Source organism: Miniopterus natalensis, chromosome 2 (assembly GCF_054644295.1).
Source record: "Miniopterus natalensis isolate mMinNat1 chromosome 2, mMinNat1.hap1, whole genome shotgun sequence".
NCBI classification, from domain to species: Eukaryota; Metazoa; Chordata; class Mammalia; order Chiroptera; family Miniopteridae; genus Miniopterus; species Miniopterus natalensis.
Genome location: NC_142082.1, coordinates 43,450,462 through 43,471,888, shown reverse-complemented (window position 1 = coordinate 43,471,888; position 21,427 = coordinate 43,450,462). Strand labels below are relative to the sequence as shown.

Genomic DNA, 21,427 nt, shown 5'->3' with positions numbered 1-21,427 from the left:
GCTTCCTGGCAATTGTCAATAATTTGGCTCAAATAAACTCACAAAAAAATTCTTCACACTAGTTTGAATGTTTTTTATGTCAACAAGGCCACCCGTAGCCCAAGGAGAGAGTTGCTACTCATTTCCAATTGGGTGGAGGAAAATACAGTACAGGTATTCTATATATATATATATATATATATTTTTTTTTTTTTTTTTTTTTTGTAATCCTCACCCTAGGATATTTTTTCCAGTGCTTTTCAGAGAGAGTGGAAGGGAGAGAGAGAGAGAGGCAGACAGAGAGAGAGAAGCATCAATGTGAAAGAGACACATGGATTGGTTGCCTTCATAAGCGCCCCCACCAGGGATCAAGCCTGCAACCTAGGTACGTGCCCTTGACCAGAATCAAACCCAAGACCCTTCAGTCCTTGGACCAGTGCTCTAACCACTGAACCAAAACAGCTAGGGCGGTGTTCAATATTCTTAATCCCATTCACCAAAATATCCTCGATGGTCTCAAGGTCCCACTCTTCTTTTTAGGGGTCATGACATTAAGGCTACATAGTCTTAATTGCAGCATTTACAATCTTATAATCATTCACTGGGCCTGATTTTCAGCACAGTCTTCGTTGTTGCTGAAAGAGTTAAAAGTTGCTAAGAATTCTAGAGGTGTTTTTTGTTTGTCTGTTGTTTGTTTTTTGTTTTTTATAGCATGCTTAACATTAGGGACAATCTGTCCTGAGCCTGTGTGTGTGTGTATATGTGTGTGTGTGAGTTCTCCCAAGTCTGGCAAAAGCAGACATCTGACATAACATTTCTTATAATTATCATTTACTCTATACTAATCAAGTACAGTCAATGTCCAACTCCTTACCTTGCATCTGAGCTTCTTCCTAATTAAACACCACTGAAAGCCTTAGTAAATATGATGCCAATGCATGCCAGAGATTATTACTCACTCTGATTATCCACAAAAAGTGTATCTCTATTGACTTCAGATCAGCAAGAACGCAAGCCTGAGATTTCATTCTGATGGTTTGTTTGTAGGGTCACTGTTGGAACCAATTGTCTTGCCCAGATTTTCTTGAAAAATCCAGCCAGAGAAATAGCTTATATGGTTAGGCAGGGTTTTTTGTTGTTATTTGCGGGGAGAGGGGGAATGGAGAATTGCTGTATTACCAGGCCACAAGACTTAGGAAACAAGTGTAAGAGATGTTTTAGAGAAGGAGAGAAAGAAATATGTTTGTGGATAACCATGCTGGCCACACATTTACAAAGGCATATAGGTTTACAGTGTATCCCTGGAAAGGATGGTTGGAATTATTGTGTCTAGAATTGCCCTTTAAGGTGGGAGAAAAGGAAGGTCAAGCTATTTAGCCAGTCCTTCACATCACCTGCTTTTCGTTATTGGAAGTTTACCTCATGGGGTTTAATAGCCCTGCATTTCTGGACTGTGTTAACTGGCCCTGCCTGGCAGCTACTGGGGAAGCCAGAGCCTGCATGGTTCTAAAGAAATTGGACCTGGGAGCTAGTGAGTGTGACGGTGACCATGACAAAGCTCAGTCTTTATTCTGAGAGGCTGAGACAAAAATTTGAGGCTGTGGGAGATGGTGGGACTGAGCAAGTAAGGGAAGTTGTATAACTTGGATACTTAGTCTGTTAATATTATATCACAACTTTATTTTAAAATATTTTTATTAGATGCTCTGTGTCTGTGGGAATGCATATACACGTATGTGGTTGTGACATGTACAGTATTCAAAATACTAATTTTTGTTTGTTTTTCTTTTCCCCCTTAACCATTATTAACTATCGTTCTTTAAAAAAAAAGAAAAGAAAAAGTGTTTTTTAAGTATAATCTAAATTAACATAGCAGAATTAGGATTTATTTATTTTTGTCATTGTTGATGCCAGAAAAGTGGCTCCTTTATTTTTTGGATGGTGCTGAAGATTCCTGTAAGTGGCAAGATAAACTGATTATAACAATTTGCTTTCCTTTTTTAAAAAAAAAATATATATATTTATTTTTCAATTAGAGTTTACATTCAGTATTATTCTGTATTAGTTTCAGACATACAGCATAGTGGTTAGAAAATCATGTACTTTACAGAATGTTCTCCTCAGTATTTCAGGTACCCACCTGGTACCATACATAGTTATTACAATATTATTGACTATATTCCCTGTGCTGTAATTTATGTCTCTGTAACTATTCTGCAACTACCAATTTTCACTTTCTAATCCCTTCACCTTTTTTAAATTTTATTTTAAATATTCCTTTATTGATTTCAGAGAGAAGAAGGGAGAGGGAGGGAGAGAGAGAGAGATAGAAACATCAATGATGAGAGAGTCATTGATCAACTGCCTTCTGTAGGCCCCCTACTGGGGATCAAGCCTGAAACCTGGGCATTGAACCTCGGTCTCCTGGATCATAGGTCAATGCTCAACCCCTGTGCCATGCCAGCTGGGCATCTCTTCACTTTTTTTTATCCAACCCACCAAAAACCTTCCCTTCTGATAGCTGTCAGTCTGTTCCCTGTATCTATGAGTCTGTATCTATTTTGTTTGTTTATTTTGTTCTTTAGATTCCAAATATAAGTGAAATCATATATTTGTTTTTTTCTATCTAACTTATTTCACTTAGCATAATACCCCCTAGGTCCATCCTTGCTGTTGAAATGGTAAGATTTCATTCTTTTTTATGGCCGAGTAGTATTCTATTGTGTAAATGTACCACTGCTTTTTTATCCACTGATCTATTGATGGGCACTAAGGCTGTTTCCAGATCTTGCCTATTGTAAATAATGCAGCAGTGGACATAGATGTGCATATATACTCTTGAATTAATGTTTCTGGTTTCCTTGTATATATTCCCAGAAGTAGAATCACCGGGTCATAAGGCAGCTCCATTTTTAATTTCTTGAGGAACCTCCACATTGTTTTCCATAGTGGCTGCCCCAGTCTGCATCCCACCAGCAGTGCACAACAGTTTCCTTTTCTCCACACCGGCACCAAGACTTGCTGTTGATTTGTTGATGGCAGCCCGTCTAAGAAGCCAACCCACTATCTACAGGAACCAGACCAGGAAGCCAAAGTACTGTCTTTAGCAACCAGTACAGTACAGGAAACCAAACAATAACCCCTGTAGCAATCAGCCCCAAATGACCAGGACTTGTTAATAACTTACAAGTTATTTCCTAACCTTTGCCCTCATCCCTCTTTTTAAATCCCTTTTTCCACTTCCAACTTAGGACCAAATGAAGAAAGCTTAACTGGCACATAGGACGTCCTGCTTCTAGGCAGCCTACCTCTAGCTTCCTCATGCCAACAGCCTCTGAGCAGGGAGTGTCTGAAGTTTTCCCTTTTTCCCACTATACAGCTTTCTCACTCCTCTGCCTTTCTTTGTGTTTGCCCAAATGCAAGTGATAAACCAGCTTTTATTTAGCATTTAATAAAGTCCCTGGATTATTGTACTCTGTCAAAGATGATATCCTGCTGAAGGGATTCAGCATATATAGACATTTCAGAGGCTGTACTTAAAACTCAACCTTTACAAAGTGCAATACCATCTTGTTTCTGTATGACTTTCAAATTTAAGAAAGAAGATTTAGCCCAGCTGGCATGGCTCAGTGGCTGAGCATCAACCCATGAACCAAGAGGTCACAGGTTCAATTCCCAGTCAGGGCACATGCCTGGGTTTCGGGCTCCATTCCCGATAGGGGGCATACAGGAGGCAGCCAACCGATGGATGGTTCTCTCTCATCAATGTTTCTCTCTCTGTCCCTCTCTTTTCCTCTCTCTCTAAAATTAAAAAAAATATATATTAAAAAATACTTCATTAAAAAATTTTGGGAAAAAGAAAGAAAGAAGGTGTGGTGATTAACAATGACACATATGTCATTTATGGGCTTACCTATGTGTGGGCCGGCTCTTGATACATGTGCTCTTTTACTCCTATCTTGTGTGAACCTCCAACCTTCTCTAAGGAAAAGTTCAACAACGCCCATGACTTTGTAAGAAAGCACTGACTTTGGGCAAATAACACTCTCCTTTTATAGAATTTCAGAGTTCTATTTGAGAGATCAAATACTTAATAAATGTTTTGGAATAGGTCAATAATACAAGATCCCATTTCCACATAGGCTTAAACCTCCTTATAACTGTGATAGTGTCTGTTAAAATTATGGACTGAGAGAGTTACATGGCTTTGTTAGTTTACCTTTCAGAACAAAGGACTGAATGAGTTGCTCTCCTAAGCAAGGAATGCTGCTCGTATTTTCAAACAAGTAACAAATATGTTCATGAATTTTCAAACCACATCCAAAAGGATGATTCTGCATTTTACAAGATGAATGTCCAGGATCTGTTCACATTGGCAGGTCACCTTTGCAGGAACTTAGGGGTGAAGTTATACAATGTATATGAGTGGTGCTGGAAAAAATGATTAATAGAAAGCAGTAGCTTTTCTAAACTCTGCCATAAGTTGAAGCCTTAGAAATTCCTCACAGTATAACTTGCCTGCATGTTAAATGAGTAAGGCACACTCAGAATATACTTGAAATGATCAGAAAAACAAGAGCCAAAGGGTTTTAGGAAGATGGACATTTAAGAAAAAATATTTTGTGAACCAATGGCACCACAATAGATTCAATGGAAAAAAAAGAAAAAATGTTGCTTAATAAACAATAGTGTTTGGAAGGAAAAATACTCTGATTCTTTAAATCTTCCTCCATAAGTTATAAATATTTATTTTTTAAAAGAAAAAATAAATAAATAACTATGAATAAAAGTAGATACAAGTGTCATGATCAACTTGATATGTAAATTATCCTAACTACTAGTTAAAGGAAACTCAATAGGATTCAAAGGAGAAAAATGTCACTCAGAGGGAACGAGGGAGGGTGGGCAGGGAAAGATTAACCAAGAACTTATATGCATACATGCAGAACCCATGGACACAGACAATATTGCATGGAGACCTGGGTGAAGGTGAGTGGGGTAAGGGGGTGGGGGGTGGAGAGGATAAATGGAGGGGAAAAAGGGGATATCTGTAACACTTTCAACAATAAAGATAAATTTATTTTTTACTTTTATTTTTTTGTATCTTTATTGATTTCAGAGAGAGGGAGAGGGAGAGAGATAGAAACATCATTAATGAGTCAATCATCTGCCCCCTGCTGGGGATCGAGCCCACAGTCTGCATGTGCCCTGACCAGAATCGAACCATGATTTCATAGGTGGATGCTGAATTGCTGAGCCTTGCCCGCAAAAATAAAAATAAAAAATCTTCTATTTGGGTCACTTGCATGAATTTGTTTATTAAATTAGCATATGAACTTATGGTATTTTTCAAAGATTCTGTGTCTGTATTTTACAGTCCTCCAATCAGTGGTTGAGAAGTTTAGGTTATACATTAACTGAACTTAAATACATGCTAAACTCAAAAGAATTTGAAGTGGTTGCTTTGAATATTATTTCATAAAATTATAAATTTGTGAAAATACAATATATAGTTGCATGTAAGCATCATTTGTTTGCAAACTTTGTAATATTAAAAATGATACACTTTGTACCTCTTTTTTTTTGTTTTTTTTTAAAAATATATCTTTATTGATTTCAGAGAGAGGAAAGGAGAGGGAGAGAGAGAGATAGAAACATCAATGATGAGAGAGTCATTGATCAAGCCCACAACCCAGGCATGTGACCTGACTGGGAATCGAACCCGGATCACCTGGATCCCAGGTGGATGCTCAACCGCTGAGCCATGCCCGGCCGGGCTGTACCTCTTTTATAGGGTACATATATTTGGGTTTGTTGATGTCCCTGATCATTTTTGCTCTAATAGTATTTGTAGTATAAGTGTTACTGGGGAGATAAGGAGATCTTGGTTCTTGTCTTCTTGAGGGAAAGATTTCAATCAAGAGACAAAATGTAGAAAAGAAAGCAAGAATTTATTGACTGCAGCAAAAATATACTTAGGACAACGAAACCACGGAGGGCATAGAAGACGCAAGAGGAGAGCCCAGGCTGGGCTGCTTTGGCTCCCTGGGAAGTCAGAGAAAGGGGGGCCTTGCAGACAGGTTCAGAGGTTAGCCCAGGACTAGCTGCCACTGCCCATTACTAGCCTGGTTGCAAGTCTTGTGGGGTCCTTTAGAGGTTAGGGTACACATGACTGGGGGGGAAGGAAAGGGAAAGGGAATGGCGCAGGCATGCTCCCTGTAGGGAGTGGGCCCTGGGACTGAGCTACTATTGCCCATTGATTGTTGCCCTGGTTGCAAGTCTCATGGGTCCCTTCAGAGGAAAGAAGGGTGAAGGAGATGGCGCTAGTGTGCTCCCCTGGTGGGCAAAGGATGCATTGGGACCTTCATTTTCAGAGGTTTTAAAGGCTGGGCATTTAGGGGAAGTCTTAAGGGTGGATCAATAGAATATTCATCAGCTTTATGCTGATGTACCAAAATGAAGTTTATTCTCTTAATTTGTCTTTCTGTGGGTGTGGTTGGCAAATAGTAGTAATTGGATTTCTAGTATCTGTATCCTTGGGTAGAGTGATTTAAGCTATTTACCCTCTGGCTAGGGAGGAGAAATGCAAACCATTTACTCTCCAGTGTCCTTGGTTTGGGGAAGATAGGATTTACTAGGTTGCTGCAAACTGCAATTTAATTATCTGTCTCAGTTTCCCTATTCCTCTTGTCCTGGAATTTTCCTAGCTCCTTACTATACTATAACATAAGAGACACATGTCTGTAAAAACTTGTTAACTTATTCATAAGCTCTCCCAGTCTGCTTTGTGACACTGATGTATGACAGTTCACGAGGACCCATCTCTTAGTGTTCCCTGTGAAAGAAGTTACTGTGGAGAAAAGTTATAACTGATATAAGTGAATAGGAATATTAATGGCAGAGAACTTTGCATACAAAGTACACAGGGTGTGTTTTTGTTATGGAAAAAGAATAGTTTTTTACCTAAAGAGAAATGACTGGTTGACCCAGACAGAATAAGAGGAAAGTGTAGGACAAAACCTGGGTGGAAATATAAAGTGTGTGTGTTTACTGGTTCCCCCAATAATCATTCACTCTTTCTGTTACAGGGGAGATAATGAGGAGACTTTGGTTCTTGTCTTCTTGAGGGAAAGATTTCAATCAAGAGGCAAGGTGTAGAAAGCAAATAAGAATTTATTGGCCACAGCAAAAATAGGATGGTGAAACAAGGAAGGTGCATAAAGGAAGTAACAGGAGAGCCCAGGTTGGGCTGCTTTGGCTCCCTGAGAAGTCAGAGAGAAGGGGCCTTGGGGACAGGCTCAGGGGGTTAGCCTGTGGTGAGCTGTAGCTGCTGATTGCTCCCCTGGCTGCTAGTCTGGTGGGGTCCCTTAGAGGAAAGAAGGGGGAAGGAGCATATTTATCTCTCCCTTGCAGGTGGAAATCTTAGGGGAGGTCTCAGGGGAGTGTCTCAAAATATTCATCAGTTTCCCAGGCTGCTCTGTCAGGGTTGTGGTCGCCACTGATTGGCCGGTGCTAAGGCAGAGGGTCATCAGTCAGTGCTGGTCCTGGGGCAGCCATAGTGTCAGCTGTCTGGTTTGGCCGCTTTTCTGGTCCTGGCGCTGAAATATAACTGAGGCCTAGCTGTTATCTTTAGGGAGGTAAAGGTCAGGGAGGTCTAAACCGCATGACCAGCAATATGCTAGAAGAGGAGGATAGGTTGCCCTGGGGTGAAGTTCTTGTTTTTCCAGTTTTTCCCCTTGCTGGGCATCTGGGACTTTTTGTCCTGGGTGAGTTTCTGTACCTGACCCATTGTCCTTGCTCTGCTCATGTCTGCCTAACTACCTGTGTAACATTTCTACATCCTACATCCTTCAAGGCAACCACATCATCTTCATGTGCTTACTGCTCAATCTTTTCAGATACAGATTTAATTTATAAAGTTATCAATTATGTTTCAGCAGCACCCAATAATTTTGCAGTAGAGGGTACTCCAGTGCATTTGATCTAACATATTGCCTAAAGTAAATTTCTAATAGTACTTTTAAAATATTAGATAATTTAGATTTTATCATAGCTTTTTATTAAATCTTTTTTTAAAAAATAAGCACATAGAGTTCTTACAGTAAATTTAGGGATATATATAATTGCCTATTTATTTTATAGGAATAGAAGCTAAGATAGCTTTTGAAGTGCCAATGAGTGTTCATTTTATTCTTCTGTTAGACAACTGTAATTAAAATGAAAATAAACATAATTAATTCTCAAGTTGTTTGAATGATGAATTGCATATTTCTTAAAATTCTCTATGCAACCATTTAACCTTGAGATATAAATTGTAATGAAAGTAGTTTCAATATGTGCATAAGCTTTCCTCAACTTAAATGTTCAATATTTAGATCTGGACTATGTGTTTAACTTTAGTATGTTGCTGTGATGAATTTACCAGTGTGCTGTGCAGAACTATTTTTCACCCCTTTTGATTTCTCTTTGCCCTAGGTGGCTAACTTTTAGATCCCTCACCCACTGGTTATAGTTTTGGCAGAAGGGTGGGGGAGAGAGAATGCTTGGGATCTATTCCATGGTGGGCCACTGTTCTGTCAATGGCTACATTCTCTCTGACCACAGTGGCATCCGGGTGGCCGCACTTCCATGGCTTAAATGCTTAGTGTAAGATCTGATAAAGTCGTTCTTTTCCCTGTAAAGCTAGGCATTGTAAGAGCTTCTTGCTATTACTTGTCCCTGGGAGTTTCACCATCCATTTTAGTTCTACCCAACTCTGCATCTGCTGTTGTAAATAGTAAATTCATTAAATTATCTTGAAATAAACTATTTGTTTGTGTAAAATGTGTTCAATGCTTTGTTTTATTTCTTCTTTTTTTTTAACCCTCACTTGGGGATATTTTTTCCATTGTTTTTCAGAGAGAGTGGGAGGGAGAGAGAGAACCATTGATGTGAGAGAGACACATCTATTGGTTGCCTCCCGCACGCTGCCCGACCAGGGCCAAGGATTGAGCCTGCAACCGAGGTACGTGCCCTTGGCTGGACTGGAACCCAGGACCCTTCAGTCCACGGGCCGATGCTCTAACCATGGAGCCCAACCTGCCAGGGCTTCTTCTTTTCCTTCCCCTCCCCCTTCCCCTCTTCTTCCTCCCCCTCCTCCTCCTTCCTTCTCTGTCTGTAGTGATGTTTTTGCTAAACCACACATAATTCTTATGTACTCAAAGCCAAAATTTTTGGAAATGACTTCAGTATGAGAGAAAAAAGTTAATGGCCAACTGCTTCATGTTACTTTATCTACAGGATTTACAACTGTTTCTATATTTTAAAATAATCACCTTACAGCCCTGAAAAATCCGTAAAAAAATTTTTTTATTACATAAATTAACCCATTTATTATAGGCTGGCAATGTTTCAAACTGTGGAGCTCCTACTGGTCCTTCAGTGGCTTCATTCTCCTGATGGCAGACTTGGCTGCAAGGGCAGAAGAGGTGCTGTATGTCCCGCTACCACCAGCTATGGTTTCATGCAGAACTGCGGGGTCCAGCCCCAGCGGTCCAGGGGTCCCCAGAGGTGTGGACGGCGTCAGCGAAGAATGAAAGACACGGAGACAGCGTTCAGAGCATCAGGACAATCAGCTTCTCTCCTTATTGCCTTGTTACAATTGTATTTATATTATTTGATTTTGTTGCTGGTTAAACAACATGACATCAGGCTTTGTTCCGGTTTCTGGTTTGGCCTTTCACAGCTAATGAGTATGCCTTCTTAGCTGACCTTTGCTAAAGAATTTACATCCGTTTAGGTATGTTAATTTTAGTCTTACCTATTGTTTATATTTCTACAGGCTATTCTACAGGTTAATCTCTAGTTTGTTATTTCTATTCTGAAGTTGCTATTTTATTGCTCTGCCACACAGCTGAAAGGAGAATAACTGAGCCAGCTTTCTTATGTGAAGGTGATGCGAGTCCTAAGTGAGGCTCTGTCGCCTGCGGGTGCTTGTTCTTACTGTGGTGACTGCCCGCCTGCCTGGCACCTGCCTCAGTCTCCCCGTCTACATTCCCCGCAGCAGTCCGTCCTCACTGTAATATTCTGTGTGTGATTATTCTGTGTATGATTATTCTGTGTGTGATTATTCTGTGTATGGCAAGGGTCCAGGTGTAGATGGAAATACTCTCTTTCCTAGACTGCTCTTGCCTTGTGGGGATTCCCAGTTTTCCATGAATATAAACACCCCCCAGTAGTGCATTCCTTGTGGGAACTCACTGGCGGCCTCCCCGTGGATGGCCCTGCGCCCCGAGTCAGCAGGGCCCGGACCCAGCCTTTCCCTGGTGGGAAGGCCCCGGGGAGTGGGCCGAACGAGTCCTGACTCTGCTGCTGACAGTCTGAGTTCCTTACAGGCCCCGCACGATATCTCGGTAATACTTGGGGCTTTGACTGAATCATTGTCCTTTCCAGTCCCATCCGACTCCCCTGCTAGGGAAAGGCTTCCAGCTCGGCGATGCCCTTTTCTGGTGCAGTGACTCGGGGAAGGACACAGCGTCAGGAAGGGAACAAGCATGGGAAGAGGGAAGAGGGACATGCCACAGGCCAGGTCCCGTGGAGCACTGGCCGCAGATGTCTCCTCCTTGAGGACCGCGTCAGGCAGCAAGGACGGAGCGGCGTCGGGCAGGGAACCATGTGCAGGTCCCACGGCTCGTCTCTTCACCTTGGCTTCGCCACAGAGGAGCACGTGCCCTGGGCTGCTGCCTGACTGCAGCTCCCTGCGCCGCTTCCTGAGGGAGGCGCCTCACCAGCCCCGATTTCCTGACCATTCCGCCCTTCTTGATGCTTTTAGCCGTGTCGTGGCAAACTAGGTGTAAAGACCTAAACTAAGTCTAAAGACCAAGAACTAAAATTTTTATTTAAAATACTTTCATTACTTTTCCAAAAATAGGCCTATGCCTTCTTTTCTTTTCTTTCTTTCTTCTCTCTTTCTCTCTTTCTTCTCTTCCTTCCTTCCTTCCTTCCTTCCTTCCTTCCTTCCTTCCTTCCTTCCTTCCTTCCTTCCTTCCTTCCTTCCTTCCTTCCTTCCTTCCTTCCTTCCTTCCTTCCTTCCTTCCTTCCTTCCTTCCTTCCTTCCTTCCTTCCTTCCCTCCCTCCCTCCCTCCCTCCCTCCCTCCCTCCCTCCCTCCCTCCCTCCCTCCCTCCCTTCCTTCTTTCCTCTTTCTTCCTTCCTTCCTTTCTTTAAAGAGAATCTCATCAATTTATGTTGGTCAAGTTATTTGAATAGTGTCAAGTTATTTCAGTGATTATTCCTAAATTGATTTTTAAAATAATTTGATTTTAAATATTTCTGAGAGAAAATACTGTACACAGATATAGTCAGTCTGCTAATTTAAATTAAATAAAATTAAAAATGCCAGCTGTATTATCTCTATGATCGCTGATAATTTTACTTTAAATATAAATTTCTATTTGAAAAAAAGTGAATACACACATTTTATCATATAAGAACTGAAAAATACATTGAAGTATTAGCAGAATGAAAAATGAACAAACAAAACAGAGACTGGACGGTCCAACTGAGATAAGATGTTTACTCCCATTTACCTCCATCCTCACAACCAGTCAAACAAGCCAAATTAATGCAAAGCTACTTATGTTTTATTCTGACATTTAAGATGATTTTTGGACAACTTTCCAAAGACAAGCCAAGTACACTGTGAAAGGAAACTATCTCGAAGTATGATGTAAAATAAAAGAGAAAAAAATAAGAATGTTAGAACAAATTTGATAAATCAAGCAAAAGTGGAAAATAGAGGAGAAAAAAAGTCAAAATTTCATGGGCATAGCCCTGGCTGGGTAGCTCAGTTGGTTAGAGCAACATCCCCATGTGCCAAGGTTTTGGGTTTGATCCCGGGTTAGGGTACACGCAAGAATCAACCAATGAATGAATAAATAAGTGGAACAACAAATCTCTCCCTCTCTCTTCCTCTCCCTCCCTCTCTCTCTAAAAATAAAAAAAAAATTTTTTTAACCCCGGCCGGGCGTGGATCCAGGCAATCGGGGTTTGATTCCAGGTCAGGACACATGCCCGGGTTGTGGGCTTGATCCCCGGTTGGGGGCATGCAGGAGGAGGCTGATCAGTGACTCTGTCATCATTGATGTTTCTATCTCTCTCTCCCTCTCCCTTACTCTCTCTCTGAAATCAATAAAGATATATTAAAAAAAAAAAAAAAATTAAAAATTAAAAAAAAAAATCTTCATGAGCATAAGCACATATTATTTGGTAAGCTTGATTAATAATGAGTCAGTTGCATGTTAAAAAATGAAAATACCATTCCTGCCATTCAAATAATTTCCTTTTTAAAGTCAGATAATCTGAATTTTTTCTGAGTTTATTAAGTCTAAGAGATATAATTAAAACAAGCTGTACTGAGAGATATTTCTGTAAGAAAAAGAAACCAACTTATTGGACAATATTTTCTTTTTTTTAATTCTCCCCTGAGGATATTTTTCCATTGCTTTCCAGAGAGAGTGGAAGGGAGAGAAACCTCGATGTGGGAGAGACACATGGAGTGGTTGCCTCCCGCACTAGCCTGCAGCCTGGTACGTGCCCCTGGCCGGAATGGACCCTGGGACCCCTCAGTCCGCAGTTGGTAGGTAGTGTTCGGCGGGGGGTGGCCTTTGGAAGGTGATTAGGTCACAAGAATGGAGCCCTCAGGAGCGAGGTTAGCGCCTTTACAAAAGAGAACCCGCCCCCGCCCCTCCTGCCCGGGGAGGAGGGGGATAGAGCCGCCTGTGAACCAGAAAGCGGGCTCTCCCCAGACACCGACCCCGCCCGAGCCGCGACCTGCCCGCGCCTCCAGCTGGCAGAAGGAACCCTGACTGTTTAAGCCGCCCGGTGCATGGCGATCTTGGTAGAGAGGACCCAGCAAAGACAAACTACGGCCACGTAACTTACACACACTGCTAGAGATGCAACCAAGGTAAAGAGGGAGGAAAGAAATCCATGAGCTCGTCCCTTCTTCAGACTCCCCGAGTTGTCACACCTCCCTCTCATTGACCACAGGCTGCCAGGTGCCAGCTGAAACGGGAGGGGGCTCTTCATCCTGAGACACAGGGCGGAGCGGAGCAGAACTGTTACACAGGAGAGACACAGAAAACGCACGGTATGAGAAAGAGTGGAAAGAAACTTAGAAGAGCAGAGCAAGAAAAACCGTCTCGCACCAAAAGATGAAAGTGATAACAAAGCTAAGAAACAGCTAAAAACCTGTTTTGCGAACAACTTTACGAGCGGAAGAAAGCCGAAACCACAGAAAGTTTTTCTGGATACCCGTGCAAGAGCGGAGCGGCGCTTATAAGCATAACGTTAAACTCGCAGAGCTCGTTGTTCACGAAAAGCTGCAATTATTGTATCATCAAAACACTTAAAAGCCCCACTTTTTTTCTTTCTTTGCACCAGCATTAGACAGCCTTGTCGAAACAAGGCCACCAAAAATTAGGTTGCCTCCCAAAAAAAAATGGGAGAGAGAGAGAAGATGCCGACCAACTTGGTAACGCACGCCTCGGGTAAAAGCAACTTCTATTACACTGACGGTGGCTAGTTTATGACAACACTTAGTGCTTGAATAAAAATTTTCAGGTTACTTTGTATATAAAAGTATAATATTCTGAAACTATAAGTGGGAAAAAAATTTAATTTTCTTCTTTTTAAACTTGAAGTTGGTGCAGTGCACTGTGGGTATGCAAATAAGGCGAGTCACCTTACTTTCGGTCCCGGAAGTGCCTTAGTATTCACGCGCTGCCTGGCCTCACCGTTAGGGGGCCAAGCGGGAAACGGGCTCCGTGGGACCTCAACGTCGTCTAGATCAGACTTGAGTTTTTTATGTTTTATGTATTTATACATCTGACTTTGATTTCTGTTAATAAAGACTTTGCTGTTAAATTTAAAATGAAAAAAATTTGCAAAAATTAACCAAGTTGAGGACGGTGGCTCCTCCATGCTGGGGAGCTGGAGGCGTGTCCCCGGGAAAGGGCACAGAGGGGGTTGAAAAGTGGACAGTTTCCTTTGTCTTAAGCTGCGGGCTGGGTGCACGGGTGTTCTTTTGATACAAATGAATAATTTATTAGGAGAGAAACAAGGTACAAATTAACCCAAGTCTGTTTTAGTACAAGAATTTAGTGATAATTATAAACAATATGTTGTTTTTTTAACCAGGGTATAGGTTCTTGAATATCATGTTTTTCCTCTAGCATTTGCTTTTATATCAAATAGTATTTCTTTAGTGTTTCTGTGGTTAACGACATTTTGGTTACAGTTTTCATATTTTCAAAACATATAGCATCTATATTTAATATAAGCGCTTTTAAATTTACCTTATTGTATCCATCACTGTTCTACTAACACCCCTGTCTTTCAGCCTTTTTGAGCTATTGAGTGTTTAATATTTTTCACATGTATGCTCTCATTTTACTTTGGATCTTACTAGAACAAGTTGCTCATAAAGTCTTGTCTAGGAAACATTGTTGAATGTACAATGAGCATTCTGATTTTCTGGTTCACTGGCCTAATCCTCACTCCCACCCTCTGTGATTCAAAACACTAAAATCTTACTTTAGAAATACAAAGATATAGTGTCAAATTATTACAAAAATAATTCACTGCAATTTTGTTGGTAAATTCTAATTGCATATTGGCAAATGCTTAAAAATTCTTTGGGTGTACGTCATTCTTTTGCTTCTCAAGGATCATATGATTAGCTTGTGTAAGAATCCTGTATGAGGTTTTTTGCTTTCTGTTTTTAAGTAACCAGATTCTAATGAAAATTAAGCATACCCGTGACATTAGGCAAGTCATTAACATGCAATAATAAATCCATTATGCACCCTGTCAGAAATATGTTGGAGAGTCAAGGTAATAATGTATAAAAACATTTTCATCACTGTGTAAGAATGTGTTTGAAATATGAATAGCCCAGCTCTGCAAAATTTAGCAAACTGGTTTTGTCTTTTTTTCATGGTATGAATAGGGAAAATTTTTGTACATGGGAGAGTATTGGACTTAGAGTGGGAAGAGAGTCAATTCCTTTGAATGAGCCTGGGGGATAAATGTCTTTAAATATCTGAACCTTAATTTCATACTGAGATGCAAAATGCAGGTGCACAATATGCATTTGAAAGAGCAGTAGTTGAGAAACTATATGTAAAGTGCTATTTAAACAGTGAAATCCTACATGAATATAGCCATGGGTAGATCCAGGTTTTGTGGGCCTTGAACCTAAGCAATATAAAAATAAAGGATACATTTTAGAAATAATATTGGATATGCACATTGATATTTATTTAGAGTGAGGAAAAATTACAATAAATTACAAAGTTAATAAAACTGGAAATTACTACAAATATCACACAATCCAGAGAAAATGCCATTATACTGTATAATTTTCTCCCCGACACCCCTATAATATTTTTTCCTATGTATTATTTGTGTGAATACTCCTTGATCACCTCTTTTTATGGAAGTCATTTGAAGTATTTTCTATAGAATAGAATAATTTGAAGTATTTTCTATAACGTCAAGATAATTTTTTGAAAGATCTTTTGTTCTTCACATCTAGGCACTTCCAGTGCTCCTGCTCTGGACTCCATTCGAATAGTGAACACTTCCTCTGTGCCTGGGCCATGCGGCCAAGAGAGCTGTCACAGCGCCACTGAATGAGAACAGGAAAAGGGGTCGTTAACTGACAGCAGAGTGAGTCAGGATAGTTATAAAAAATAAAGTGAGATATGTCCGTGTGGGATTATAGCTCTTTCATTATATTCCTAGTCCCTAGCACAGTTTCTGACCCATGCATGATAGGTTCTCAATATATAATTGTTCAATGAATTAGGAAGTTCATGAATAAATATATCTGGAGCTAATTTATCCTGATTCCTAGAAGCCATTTCCAAACTACGGGCTCTAATAATAATTACGAGTGGACAGGAGCCTGTTTGAACTTATCCGGTGAAAATTAAGTTAAATGCACTCCCTGCTCCCCTTCATTACGCATTTATAACAAAAATACCTGCATATACATTTATGCTAATGAACTCCAGACTCAGTCGGATGGGGGAGCAGGGGCGGAGTAAAACAACCCCCTCTTAATTTTACAAGTTTTACACAAGTATTATAAAAAGCCAAGTGAATACACTTTGAAAGCTCTTTGAAGGGAGCTGCGAATGTTTAACTTCATTAGCATCACGGCGTCGGCGGCGCTGGGGATCAGCAGGCCCAGGCCCTTCGGCCTGGGAGGAAAGGTTATTATTATTTTTTAATTGATTTCAGGGAGAGGGAGGGAGGGGAGAGGCGGAAACGTGGATGGCGAGCGGCTGAGGGCGCCTCCTGCGCGCCCCCTGCTGGGGCCCAGCCCCCGGGCGCGGGCGCCGCGGGGACCGCGGGAGGGAGGCGGCACCCAGACCCGCGCGGCCCCAAAGGCTCTGCGAAAGCCCAAGCCCAGCGGGGGCTCGGGGTGGGCAGCCCCGGCCACCTTCCAGCGCCCAATGGGCCTAGGTCCTGGCTGTCGGCTTCTTCTTGCCCCGCCCACGCGTTGTCCTGATCCGTCTACACCATTCGTCCTTCAGCCGGTGGGCTCCCTAAAATGTTGTGGGTCTGCTTGGCTGGGGAGCTGCTTCGAATTCCGTGTGCCCGCAGGTGTCTTGTAAGATTTTGCCTGTTTGGTGCTGGGAGTCATTATTTACTGCACCCCCCACCCCCCCGTTTTTTATCTAACTCTCTTGGCGGTTTCAGCGTTTTGTTCGACCTTTCCCTAGTTTACTTCAGCATGGTGTGTGTCAGTCTGTCCTTCCCCTGCCCTGCTGGTCTCTATCTGCCCACCTACTCTAACAGTGGTGACTTCATCTCTGAATGTGGACTTGCATGGAAACGATGGTTCTTCTCGAGAAGGGGATCTGAACTTTTTATGTAACTAAACAGGCGGTGATACTGGGGGAAACCCTGAGCACCTTTCACTGTCAGCAGATAGTGCCTCCCCTAATATGTGGGCATGACTGGTGGCTTTCAGCATTAGGAACACGATATTAATGAAACAGACTCAGCACTGGGTTTGCCCCGGTGCAAACTTCCAGAAACCCACCTGGAGGGAGCCCGCTGCAGGCCTCCTTCCTTTGCTGTGCAGGCGAGGCCTTGGTGCACCTTCTATAGACCGACATGCTGTGCAATGTCAGATGCCCTCCACCTGCTGCAGAGATTATGTCTAGTTTACTTATGTATTCTCAATGCCTAGCACTTTCTTTGACCAAATATAATCTCACGAAACACTTTTAAATTTAATGAATACTTAAAATACACGTATATTTTCTTTCAGCTTAAAGAGCAGTGTCTAATAGTTCACATGGTTAACCGCAATGCTGCAATAACTTCACAGCTGAGCTCTCTGTTTCCTGTTCTGTTTTTTTCCATGCTCTATCCTCTAGGCACACAACATTTGTATGTTATGTGTGTATAAAACACATTATATCAGTTCTCTTCTGAAATCTATCCACTGTCTCCCAGCCCATATCTCATTCACCCCGTCATAAGAGCCACACTCCTTTTTCTTGGTAGCAGGGTCATGCTGATCCCCTGCCTCTTCCTCCCAGGTCCTTGCCATCCGTCTTCACCTTGCTCAGGCCACCCGGCCTTCAGGGACTGTCTTATTCTTCTGTGCACTTGGCGTGTGTATTCTCCCATGAACTTGCTTTACCCTCTTTCTGCTTTATATTGGCACCATGTGAGCCTCACTGTTTTTTTGTCTTCAGGATTTAGCAAGTAGATTTTTTTTTTAAATGTAGATATTTCCTGAGATTAACAGCTAAGGTGTTTTCCATCTCTGTAGTCACTTCATCTTTCTCACTTTTGATAGAGCATTTTTCTCCCTCTGAAATGATCTTGTTCTTTAAAACATTGTCAGGTTTTTTTCAACTCCAGAAATCACCTCCTTGAATGCAGGAACCATTTCATTTTTACTTTGTGTACAATGTGTTCCCATTGTTAACAAGTATGCCTCGCAAAAAATGCTTCATAGGGAATATTTTTAGAATGAATGGGTAAATGATTCAGAGGCTAAATAGCCATGAAATATGTCATTTATTTTCAAGTACATAGAATGTTATCCTGAAGCAGAGAGCCACTTTAATCTGAAATTCTAAATTCAATTTCTATATTTTGATTATATTTCCTAACATAGCATGGTGATAAAGAGTTTAAAATAGAAAATTCAGAATTCTGTAGTTGTACAGTGAAATTATTTTGAATTTATATACTTCATACAATTATTATTTTTATAAAGGTTATTGAGTAATATTTTAATTATTTTATTTTGTACAAATTATTTAAAGAGAACTACATGGAAACAAATGAGCTTGGTATTAAACCAGGCTAAGGCACTATTTAATTGCCCCACAAAAAGAGATAATAAACTTATCCATATTATTAAGGAAAGCTGTAAATTATTTTGCTGTCAGAATAGATTTAAAAAACAAAAAAGAGAAGATGGCTCTACACCCCTACTACCATTTGACAGTTGTTACTAAAAATCAAAATGTAAAATAAATCAACAATAATTAGCTTAGAATTATAAGCAAATCACTTAAAAATATTAGGTGCATGCATACTGAAAAATAAGATTATTTTTTACTTCTTTTAAAAAATACCTCACCAAGCATTAAGATGAATAGAATATTTTTCTTAATTTTAAACATAATTTTTAATAAAAGCATAGTTTTCAAAGGCCATAGATGGTTTATATAAAGAGTAACATTTACAAAATTATTGAGAGACATAAGTCAATAAATATATCTCTAACATTGTCATAAACCTTCTGTCATTGGTTGAGAGTACATAAAAGCAAATTTGATATTTTTTCTCTAAATTGGCATTGTTTTTAATTGTATTGTGAGAATCAAATAAAAACTAAGTCAGTGAAAACCCACAAGACATTGACATTATCAAAGAATCATGATAATAATAAAGTCTATGTAAGATAACTTCATTCCCCCAAATTTGAGTCAAAGCCCTGAGGAAGTAGCCATTGATGGGATATTAAGATGGATTGTGGTGTAATCATCATTACTTTTTTTCCCTGAGTTACCAGAAATTGAGTTTATTTGGAAATAGCAGATGAAACTGTTCTAGTAGCACTAAGGAAAATTTACAGTACATAAAAGTCTCAAAGAACAGGCGTACTTAGGAAAGTTCTAAATAGTACAAGAGCATACAAGAGTCTGGCAATTTAAGCATTGCAATTTAATCCTCACAATACCCTCTTGAAAAAAAAAAAAAATGTTTCCCCATTTTACAGATGAAGACATTTAGATTCAGGGCAATTTCACTGTTTTATTTGGTCCAGTTATCTCAGGCATATAGGCACAATTGTCAATTCAACTGTCTTTTCCCAGGAAGTTATTATAATACTTCTCTAGCTATGAATACAAGTCCTCCACGAGGGCTGACTCCAGATTTTCTGCTTGAGAGGTGCTAATTTTCCATGGCCAAGAATTACTAAGCTGCTATGAGAACATGAACATGCAGCCTCATTTGCCTCAGATGACTCAACTCGGGGGTTGCAAATGGTTCACTACTAATTGTTTCAGATCACCCTTTCCAAGAAGTAGCAGTACCAGCATCTTGATTAGTATTTACTGCACATTGAATAAATGGAATCTCACTGGCCCTTTCCTCCTTAGATTACTCCTTTTTAAGTTTTTTTTTTTTTTTTTTGCAAAGGCACTGTGTTCCTATATATGAAAATACTTTTATTTTAACCTCATGCAAGTATAAAACACTAAATTACAGTTTTAAGAACAAGGGAAAAAAGAAATTCCACTTTCAAGCTTTCCAGAGCAAAATGTTCTAATCTCCCTCTTCTCCCTTCAAACCATTTCTGCCTTCATCACAAACCTTTGAAACCACTATTTTGATTACACCGACAAGATCCCTGCTTACAGAAGCCCATGCCCTCCTTATCTGATTGTCCAGTGGAGAGTTAAAAAACTATTTCAAAGGTGAATATTTACAGACCATATTACAATTTAGTGTTCCTTTTTAGGAAAGAAAAATCAATCATTCTATATATTTATTCATTTTTAGCACAGAAAAGACATTAAAACTCATAAGGGCATAATAATACATATTTTATTTAAATGCATTTCTCCAGATGCTGATGACCCTTGAAAAAATGCATAAATAAAATTCTAATTATACATGCTATAAGTCTTATACATACTAAGTCTTGGAGGCTTCCCTTGCCCAACTATTATATAAATAAGTCACATAATGAATTCATTTTAAATCACTTTCAGGGAGAGTGATGATTAAATCTATGCCAAGAGTCAGAAAAGATTTAGAAGCTCTGTGAAGATTGGAAATTAGAAATAGAACATATAGATCTTGCTTGGAACATTAACTTTATCTAATTATACTTCTCTTAGAATAGGGCTCAATTTCAACCTTCACTTTCTGTTTCCACTCCAGAGAAATTAACTCATGATCTCAAATTCTCACAATTCTAGGAACAAAAACAAGCTACAAAATTATTTTTTGTTTTATACCTTTTAGGATAAACATACATATTTGCTAAATTTTAATTACTTCACTTTAAAATTTATTTTTTTTGGAGAAAAACTAGCCATCCTTATCTGTAATTGAAACAGCTACTAATGAAATAAATGGAGTACCAGTAATTTGTTTAAAAAAAGGGGGTGGGGGTAGGGGAGAAATGGTCTTATAAGACTGGACATATGAAGAAAAAGGAAATTCTAGGGCATGCTGACCTTTGTGGAATACTTTTTAAGTGCTTGGATATATTCACATACAAATTTCCACATTCTTTATTCCACATGCTTTCTTTGACAGGTTGTCTTTCAATTAAAAAAGCTTTTTTTAAAAAAAAAAAATCACTGGGCATGTTTTATAACTATGTAGTTATCAAAGAGGACATACAGATGGCCAACAGATACATGAAAAGATGCTCAACATTACTAATCATTAGGGAAATGCAAATCAAATATGCACCGAGCTATCACCTCACACCTTCAGAACGGCTATTATCAAAAAAGACAGCAAAGAATAAGTGTTGGTGAAGATGCAGAGAAAGAGGCACCCTCGTGCTCTGTTGATGGCGTGGTAAACTGGGGCAACCACCATGGAAAACAGTACGAAGATTCTTCAAAAAGTTAAAAATAGAACTACTATATGACCCAGAATTCCACTCTTTGGTATTTGTCAGAAGAAATAAAAAACACTAATTCGAAAGTTTATATACACCCCTATATTTACTGCAGCATTATTTACAATAACCAAGATGTGGAAACAACCTAGTTGTCCAATGACAGATGAATGGATAAAGAATATGTGCTATATAGATATCTATATATAGGTATATGTATATAGACACCTGTATATTGATACAAACACGCAATGGAATATTACTCAGCTACAAAAGGAATAAAA

General features: G+C 39.9%; 1 long non-coding RNA gene across 3 annotated transcripts in view; it reads left to right on the top strand.

Annotated features, from left to right (window-relative positions):
• The window catches only part of LOC148093675 (uncharacterized), a 260,196-nt gene that overhangs the window by 202,187 nt on the left and 36,582 nt on the right, over positions 1 to 21,427 (top strand). The window contains exon 5 of one of the 3 annotated variants that reach the window (XR_015714036.1): positions 10,411 to 10,493. The exons of the other annotated variants lie outside the window; for them this stretch is intronic. This is a non-coding gene — a long non-coding RNA (uncharacterized LOC148093675). Of the gene's footprint in view, positions 1 to 10,410; positions 10,494 to 21,427 lie in introns of those variants that run through there. 3 annotated transcript variants of the gene reach the window in all.